Here is a 9,502-nt window from a genome sequence, read left to right as displayed (position 1 = left end):
TCATTGAATGCTTCGGCGTAGGTTACAAGCTACGAAACAACTGCATGGCAAATTCCATACAAATTCGTAACACGTGCAATTCCAGTTCACTCGTAAAGACTTTAAACGCGCTACTTACCGATAACTCGGTAGGTCTGTTTTACCGATATTTGTTCTCCTCAGCGGTAGGCAACTCAACATACTGCCACGCTTACTTGGAAACACCCTGTAGGTGTAAACATTTTTACCTCGTGAAAAAAAGGTAAAAAGAAGTTGTAATCGAAAATGCAAAGCCCGGGAAATAAGAATTATGAATAATATATATATACGCAACGGTTACTTCGCATCGTTGATTTATTACGAGGGAGAATCACATTATACGGAGTTAAATGCTCAGGCAAAATCCTTGTAACGCCGAGTAACATTCGACCACGTTACCTAACTACGCACGGTTGCGTTTCATTACCTGCTGGTTGATACGACAGGGAAACGCAATTTCGAAAATTGATGACGTCACGGTAATCGAGTTCGTTTCCGGTCTCGATGAACGTCCGCTGGGAATTAACGCACCGAAATCAAAATACGAGCTGTGTAACGTCGACCCGATCAGCAAGATTTATCCTCATCCACGACCTTTGACCAGTTGGAACGTAAATTATTTAGCGAAAAAAAAAACAGTTTTATTCAAATTTTCTTACTATAATAGAAAAAACTCACTCGATATCAAAAATTGTCAAAAGCTGTCAAGTATGCTCCAAAATGGTCGTAAATGAACACCTGTAACAGTCAAAAACACACTGAAACAGTTAAAGGTCAAACACAATAATCTAAATCAGTTTAAAACGTAAGGAAATTACGGTGAATGGTACAAATTATCTAATGGTCTTCAAAATCGTCCATAATCGTGAAGAGTGGTAATTTGACTGCCGAGAAATGCAATCAGATATAAGCGAAGAGAAGCAAAGTTTTTAAATTACGGCATTTACATCATTAGCGTTTCGATTGAATAATAAAAATGGGGTCGGGATAAAAAAGTGAAATTACCATCTAACAGAAGGGTGAGAAATCGGATTTAGAAATAATCCAATATCTAATTCGTAGAATTTTTAAATATAGAAAGGCGAAGCATTCGTATGAAAGTCAAAATTTAGATATGCCAAAGCATGGAAAGCCAAAATATATGTAAAGTCGTCAGAATAAATAAGAATATATAAAATCTCTGACATTTCTGTTTTGTCTTTCAACAGTTTGCCTTTCCTCATTTGGACTTTTCTGTATTTTCGACTTTCTGGGTTAAGAAATAGTAACGATTAGAATTTTATGATGGCGAAGAAGAAATACCAGAAAGAGTAGAAAATGTAAGGGTCTTGATACTAAAAGTTCGAAAACGTGAAAATCTGTTTCACAGAATCTGAAGATGTAGAAATTCGGAATATAGGAGAGTCAAAATGCAACGAAATAAGATATAAATACTATAACATACGATTGTCAGTACGAATATAAATACAGCGAGTCAAAACAAAATTGTTAGAATTTTCACGATTCTATAATTTGGTTTTCTGTATTATGTACCGATTGTGAGAGGAAAAAGTCATTGAATTAATTAAGCGTGCAGTCACGGGCGGTGAAATGAATATTTATTGGTGTCGACTCAAGATCTGTTGGTCTATCAAAATGTTTAGTTGATTCAAATAGTCCGAGTAAACATTTTCCTAAACCAACAGATCTTCATTTGAGACAAATAAATAATTATTTCGCCGCCCATGAACGCATATTTAGTCGATGCCCTCCTTCGTGTTTACGTATTCATATTTTGACTTTATAAATTTCAAAAATGTTTGAAACAGATTTACGCGTCTGTGAAAACTGAGTGCCAAAACTTTGATTTCTAGACTTTAATTTTCTACACGCTTCTTCTTTTGTATATTTCGACTTTCTGCGTCGTGAAATCCGACGAAATAAATTTTCGGATTTCTGAAAACTCGATATTGTTACCCTTCTGTTGCTTGGCGATTTTGCTTTTTCACGCCAAGCCTAAGAAATATCTTTCCATTCTTCAAGCACCGTCAGGGTGAAAAGTCAAAAGAGATATGGACGAATAACGGGTCTCACCCTCTTTCAACCCTGTCCTGAGTGACGTTTGGCAACTACCGACAGTTTTGGTTTTAAACTCGTCGGCGGCTCATCGTTGAGCTGCAAATCATCCGACTCAGTCAATCGGCCGAAAAGTCCGACGGCTGCCTGAGCTGCGCTACCGGATGAAATATTCCTATCGTCGATATCCAGCAGGCCCCATATTCACCCTCACCCCTTGGTGAATGGATTCGCAGGGGTGGCTTCAGAGCTTTCGTCGTGCTTTCAAATCCTCGCTATTCTGACGAGCACCGACTTGTCTCGCTCGATTTCTACGCTTCCAAGCTCTATTTAAATCCGACATTTGCACGTGGCAAGCCAGTACGGCGACAAAAGAGTGATCGAGACCTGATTTAACTCGAGTGGTAAAAACTGAGTGCCAAAAAACTAAACACTTTCTTCGAATCATCTCGATAACTGTGTCTTGGAATTTTTGGCAAGATTCGTATCGGAATGAAAGTTGAATTTGTTAGTTTCCAAATGGCTGATGCACGCTGCAACGGATGTCATAAATCCTAATGTTGCGTCTGGATTCTGTGAAAATTGATATTCTAGTATTCCGGTGACTGCTGGTGTAAAGTTTAGAATTCGAATTTGAAAAAAATTTTAAATTCAGAAACAAATTGCACAGAATTTAGTAACTACTGATCTTCGTGGGAGACTAATTCCGAATTCAATTATGCAAATCACTATAGGGAAATAAAAAATCTATGCAAGTCTGTTAAATTATACACTTTAAGAGTGCTTCAACTTGACTTTGACTTGGAAAAAGCTAATTATTCCGATTTCATTTAGCGGAAGGTTGAAGAATAGCAAATTTCATCAAACCAGATGGCGTTTCTCGATGTTTTACATTCGACCGGGGGAAATAAGAATGCCGAAGGAGAAGGAATGCCAGGAAGTTAAAAAACAACATCCCCGGTGGAAAATGGCATCGCTGCAGCCGGTGGTTCGAAGGCAGCCACGATAGGGATGGTAGATAAATTGTTAGCCTTGAACTTTAGACAAAGATTGACTCGCGAGATTTCACCTCTCTGTGCAACCATCTAAATCCTGAATTGTCCCGAGTTGTTAAAAGCGTACAATGTACTTTCGGCTGTGTAAATGCAGATAAGATCTTCCCCGTATTTTCAAGTCAAACAACACGTTTGTCAATTTAATTTGCTTGTTTGAATTCCGAATATTTCGGTTGCGCAGAATTAGTAGCTAATTTAGTACTGCGATTCTTGCGATGAATTTTAGCACACCGATTCAGAACTTTTTTACAAAAATATACGGATCGTTTGAAAATAGAAAACCTATTGAATTTTGACTTTTTTCTCAATTTGAGTATATCTGAATTTTGGCCATCAACTCCGACAAGCTAATTTTGCCAGTTCTCACTGTTTTAATTATTAAACTATAACGTACTTGGAATTTTGTATTTCTACCTAGTAGTTAAAAAATTGACGCAGCGTAAAAACAATTTCCGAGTATTTTTGAGTTGCTCGGATTTTCGAGAAAATAAGCAAAAACGAATCCCTTTACAACGCCGATATTCAGGCTCTTGAAATTTTGGGACAAAAAATACATCCGAAACTCTAAAGCCAGCGGCAAGTTTAGCAAAACGCGTTCAGATGAATAGCAATAAAATTTATCAGCAAGATTCGGCGAGAGTCGTTAAAACTTGTAAGACTTGGCGAATTTTTCAATGCTTCGCAGATTGAGTGTGGAAATCGGGCGCCATTTGATAACTGAAAGTGATAAAGGCTTGAAAAGCGATAAAATACTGCTATACATATTAAACATAAAATGTACGTATATACATAAAGGGTAGCCAATGTCAACGCAGTAAAAAATTTTACAATAAATTTCTTTTATTTTTAGTAAGGACGCGTTTTCTATGATAGTGAAGCTGCTGAAAACTGTTCAAAAACATACCAAATACGCATACGAGAGCTTACGATTTTAAAACCGAATTTTTGGTTTATTATTGAGATTTGTTCAAAAATTCATACATTCAGAAACAGTGTTTGGAAAGAAAGGAATAAATTTCACCATCACTGAAAGAATCTTTGGTAAAAATTACAAATTTTATGATCAATTATTCAATATTTGAAAGCAAACGGATGACAAAATTTTCTTTCTCCGAAAAGAAAGACAAAAATTTTTCGGATTGAAACGAATTTAAATCGAAAGAAATAAAATTTCCTCGCTAACACCAAGTAATTATTAGTCTACAACTTTGCTCCCGCCGTTTTTTTTTTAATTTTAAAAATTATATAAAAAAAAAAATGGTATCTTATTTATGTTTCAAAGTATTGTCCGTCACTTTCCACTACTTTGGCCCATCTTTCAGGCAACAAACGAATCCCGCGTCGGAAAAATTCTTCATCCTTTGATAAGATCCAAGAATCGATCCATTGTTTCACTTTTTCAAAAGAATCGAAGCACTGGCCCGCCAGGCCGTGTGCCATCGACCTAAATAAATGGTAATCAGATGGAGCAACATCTGGAGAGTATGGCGGGTGAGGTAGAATTTCCCATTTCAGTGTTTCGAGGTACGTCTTGCCTACTTTCGCCACGTGAGGTCGAGCATTGTCGTGTTGCAAAATTACTTTTTCGTATCTATCATCCCCAGTTGTTCCAGGCGTTTTGATACTGCTTGCTGAGTTACTCCCAATGATTTTGCTAGCTGTTTTTGAGTTTGGCACGAGTCTTCATTAAGTAAAGCCTCCAGTTCATCATCTTCAAAAGTTTTTTCTCTGCCACCGCTATGCCGATCTTCAACAACAAAATCACCGCTTTTAAAGCGCTGGAACCATTCGCGACACGTTCTTTCACTAATAGTATCATCACCATAAGTACTTGAAATAACCCGATGAGCCTCAGCCGCCGATTTTTTCACGTTGAAATGAAAAAGTAAAATCTCCCGCAAATGACGTGAATTCGGTTTATAAGTTGACATATTTAATTAAGTGTAACTATATGACGCAAACAAAAATTAACTAATATCGATGTAAGGTTATATTTATAGATGTCAAAACTGATGGAAAACAACTGTGATTTATTTATTTGAACTATTACTGGCTACTAGCGCCATCTTTTGGAAAACGGCGGGAGCAAAGTTGTAGACCTAATAATAAGGTGACAGCTTCGTAGACAAAAGAAATGTTTCGATTCGAAAAAGCATAGAAGAATTTTTTATTTTTAATCGACAATAACTTTCTTACTGTTAGTTTCACATTTCTTTGGGTAGTTTCCGGAATGACCATTCGAGTCCCCGAGCCGTGAAAGAAAGCGCAAAAACCGTAATCACGGCATAAAACCCGCGCCAACTTTCTCGGGGAATTCTTGTAGTTTAAGGGGTGTAGTTTACACTACTGTAAAAACAAAACGAAAGCGCTTTTTTGAACTTTTTTTATTTTTTCGATGGAAGGGAAGGTAACAAAATGATAATAACTTCCTAGTATAATACAAAAAATAATTATCAACATATATTCGATAATGACGACAGTGGAGCCATTCTCACGCGATATATTGAATTCTGCGGCACGCGGTGTAACCGATGCAAATTTGAATCTAAAAAAAAAAAAAACAAAACAAAAACTACTCGATCCACATGTCTATAGCTAGAGAAATACGCAGGATGTGTTAAAAATATTGATTTTCGCGTAATTGGCGAGAATCGAATGAAAATATTCAATTTTCGACCAAAACGGGGCACTTGTTTGCTAATAAATAATATTTAATTCAACTTGACGAAAATCCCCTGCGTATTTTTGTAGTTACGAATATGTAGGTTGGGTGACCTTTTTTTTTCCAAATTCAAATTTGCACCTTTTACTTTTTTCACGTGCCGCAGTCTAACGAGAATGACCCCAGTGTCGCAATCAGTTTATATTCGTTGTTAATAATTTGTTGTATTATAGTTAAATATATGGCTAATAACTTTCTGAAATATTATTATCGTATTACCTTATTCCGTCCATACAAAAAAAAAGGTATATTTCTTAGGTTTTTACAGTGGTGTTACCTCTTGAGACCTTTTCACTTTCAGAAGAAAAAAAAGGATCGGCTAGTACGGACTGTGCATTAGGGTGTTTCAGAAAAAAACAATTTGCGATTTTCCACCATGGCAATCCCTAAAAAGTGCGTTCAGGTGAAAAGGAAAAGAATATCGCGTTCAACCGATTTTTAATTATATATTTTTTTTTCACATTCTTTTGACTTTGTGAAAAAACACGTTGCGTCACTTTAATCGTTACTTCCTTCCCGACCATTTATATTCAACCCAAATATCACGTTTCGTAACACAACGATATATCATCCGGGAATCTTATTCCCCCAAATAAAAAGTTCACATTAAATTACAACTATTTTACGCGATAGAATTGACAAATGAAATAAAAAAAAGACCCTCAGATGCACTTCGCAAACATCAACCAAAGGCTTGATATTAACAAGTGCGGCGGGTCTTCTTCGCGACGTAACTTGACACTGTACCCGATAAAATTACCAATAAAAAAACTAAAAAAAAAATTTCATTCGCGATACTTCACGAATAAAAAAAAAAAATAATGCATAAAAGTGAAAACGCAACGTAGAACGGTCATATTTTCGCGAAACCTCTCGTTTTACCGAAACAAACTTTTCGGTGGGTGCCATGGTGGAAAATCGGAAATTATTTTATTTATTTATTTATTTTTTTTTTCTTTCCTCAAGTACCCTATCGTACACGCAGGGCTGGCGGAGGGTCGGGGGTCGATGGGTTCCCGGGTTCCCGGCGAGGGCTCCGCTTTCCCTCCGGGTCCTCCGCGGGAAGCGCCAGAAGCGGAGGGAGGAACGCCTACGAGGGTTGCCACCGGCTCAGTTCGATAGGGGATGCCGAAGAACGCGCGTCGTCGTTCACCGCGGCTTCACATATTTTATTTGCGACAGCTCGGAAGGCAAAGAAAGATTCGGAGACTCGGGTGAAAGTGTGGCTGCGTTGGTGAGATCCGAATACCCCGAGGTTCCCATTGTCACGTATTAGCGTTTTTCAATTTTTCAAAATTTACCATATTTTTTTCTTTCGATCCACCACCTCGTCTTCAGAATAATTGACGCTGAGTGTTTTTTATCACGCGACTTCTCGTATTTCTTTCACCTTTCGTGCACTGGCTGGGAGAAGAGACGAAACGTTGACACCTGTTCACGAATGATTTTTGAGGTAGGGTGAAGAGAAAATTCTTCAACTGTTCTCGGTTTGACACATGTGTGATTAGATGAGAGCGCGCGAGTTTAGTGGCTGCCCACCCCCCGCCCCCCCCCCCCCCCCCCGCCCCCAGAATACGGATTGCCTACCCTTGTTACATGGGACGATTAATCCCTGGTCCTTGGTTTAAGAGTTTTTCAATTTTTTTTTTTTCCCATTTTTTTATCACCCCCTTATTTTAACTCCTTTCTTACTTGATTTTCTCTCACTTATTCGCTGTAAGTTTTAGTCTTGCAGCTGCACCTCTGAATTAGATCTCGATAAACGTCTGTATCGGGAAACTACGTTCCGACCAATTTTTCAGTCTTCTGAACTTGTTTTCACTGTCCTTAGACAAAGTGGTTCTTTGATCTTCTTCAACCCATTCTAGTTCCCTGACGAGTTTGACCTGCGTTTATTTTCCATCGCTATCGATGTACTTTAAATTTTACTTCTTTTTTCTTTTTTTCTTTTCAATTTACCGCCGGTCTTTTCTGAGCTAGCCACGTAAGTTCAACTCTGTTCGTGCTTATTGACCTGTTGTTCTGAGAAAGCGTCAAACGTCAAGACATCGTAACCCTTCAAGTTCGACACCCACTCCCGGTTAAAGTGTAAGAGAAATTTTTCATCTGGAAAACATCACTCTGGGTGAAGTTATGTGAAAAATAGCAGTTTTAAGAAAAAAAAAAAAAATCCGTTTTACCATTGCCGTAGCTGAATAGATGAATTGTTTCACGAACTGCTGGTGTTGAAGCTTTTTTCACAATACGCAGAAGCTTGATGAAAATTTCGAATATTTATTAATTCTTTTCATAAATATCGTTGAACATATTCTAAAAGATATCTGATTTCCGTATGATTGAGGAACACATTTCGATCTAGCTTTCTTCTTCTTTTTTTTTTTTTTTTCAATTATTTCTATCCGAATTCCGTAGGTGAAAAAGGTGGAAAGAGACATCTCTGATTCGCCAAAGTGAAATTATTATTATTCTTCTCTATTGAAGTGTAAAAACGATGCGGAGTTTTCGTTGGCATTCAAAACGGGACTGAATCTCGGACTTGATGTTTCACCGTTTTGGATAAGGCAACGTTTTAGGCCATAAGGACAAAATGGTATCTCTTGCAACAGCGACAATGATGATAACACTACGACTGTACACGGTGGGGGTGGGGATAATTAGAGGACTCAATTAGCGCTGGTGAAAAGCATATAGTTTACGACTTCGCGAGCACATATTAGCCGCGGATACGTGTCTGAAAATTTTGCGGAGTGCAAATATAGCGTAGCCACCGGGGATCAGTGAAAAGGGGGAATCAAGATTTAACGAGGAAAATTTAACCCGACGGAAATTGTATGACGCATTCCTTGTAAACTCAGCGAATGATTCGTGGCGATATTATTAATTTTTTCCCGTGATACTTTATTCAACTTTTGACATTTTTTATCGATCTTTTGTTTTCCGTGTCTGACTTTTCAACCACGTCTGAAAAACATCTCAATTGATTTTCAAAAACAAAAAAATTCTACTACGTATTCGATTGTCGATTAAACAAAATATGATAGAAATCATAAGCGTGGTTCCTATATAATTTTTTATACACCGTGTCTTCGGCCTCGTTGTAAGAATAAATTAACCCATTTTTCCACTTTAAAATGAAAATATTCACTCAAATTGCCGTTTGAGTAAAGAAACACCGTTTGGATGATTTTGAAATATTTTGAAATAAATAGCGGCAATTGATTTTTCAGAAATTGACAATTATTTATTACGCGGTATATCACGATAAAATCGTAAGAAACGAAAATCAAGATTATACCCTACAGTGTACAAAAAAGTGAATGGGTCGAGTTCGCAACTTCAAATTTGTGTAAAATGAAACAATTATTTTTTCTCAACTAATCACGTTACCAAAAAAACGAAAAAATCGTAATTCTACTCTGAATTTCATGCTGTGATATTTGAACCTCCGGCTGAAAATTCCCATTTTCAACTTTTAAAAATCAGTTGAAAATCGTTTTTGAGATGCGTTTTAAAATTTATACTCAATAAACGGGTGATTAAAAAAAAATAATTTACATTCGTGGATCGCTTCTATTGGTTACGATATCGCAGGAAATTTTTTTGTTGGCAAGATTGAAAATGTCGTGGCCAATCGTAACCGAACGCAAGCAGT

The 9,502-nt window shown here is 37.2% G+C and overlaps 1 protein-coding gene across 1 annotated transcript in view; it reads left to right on the top strand.

Annotated features, from left to right (window-relative positions):
- The first annotated feature begins 6,983 nt into the window (after window positions 1-6,983).
- LOC124219254 (retinal guanylyl cyclase 2) overlaps window positions 6,984-9,502 on the top strand; it is a 138,623-nt gene continuing 136,104 nt past the window's right edge. The window contains exon 1 of the mRNA XM_046626579.2: window positions 6,984-7,303. The gene's annotated coding sequence lies outside the window, so the exon portion shown is untranslated. The remainder of the gene's footprint in view (window positions 7,304-9,502) is intronic.

Source organism: Neodiprion pinetum, chromosome 5 (genome assembly GCF_021155775.2).
Source record: "Neodiprion pinetum isolate iyNeoPine1 chromosome 5, iyNeoPine1.2, whole genome shotgun sequence".
NCBI lineage: Eukaryota > Metazoa > Arthropoda > Insecta > Hymenoptera > Diprionidae > Neodiprion > Neodiprion pinetum.
This window is presented reverse-complemented; position numbering and strand designations above follow the sequence as displayed.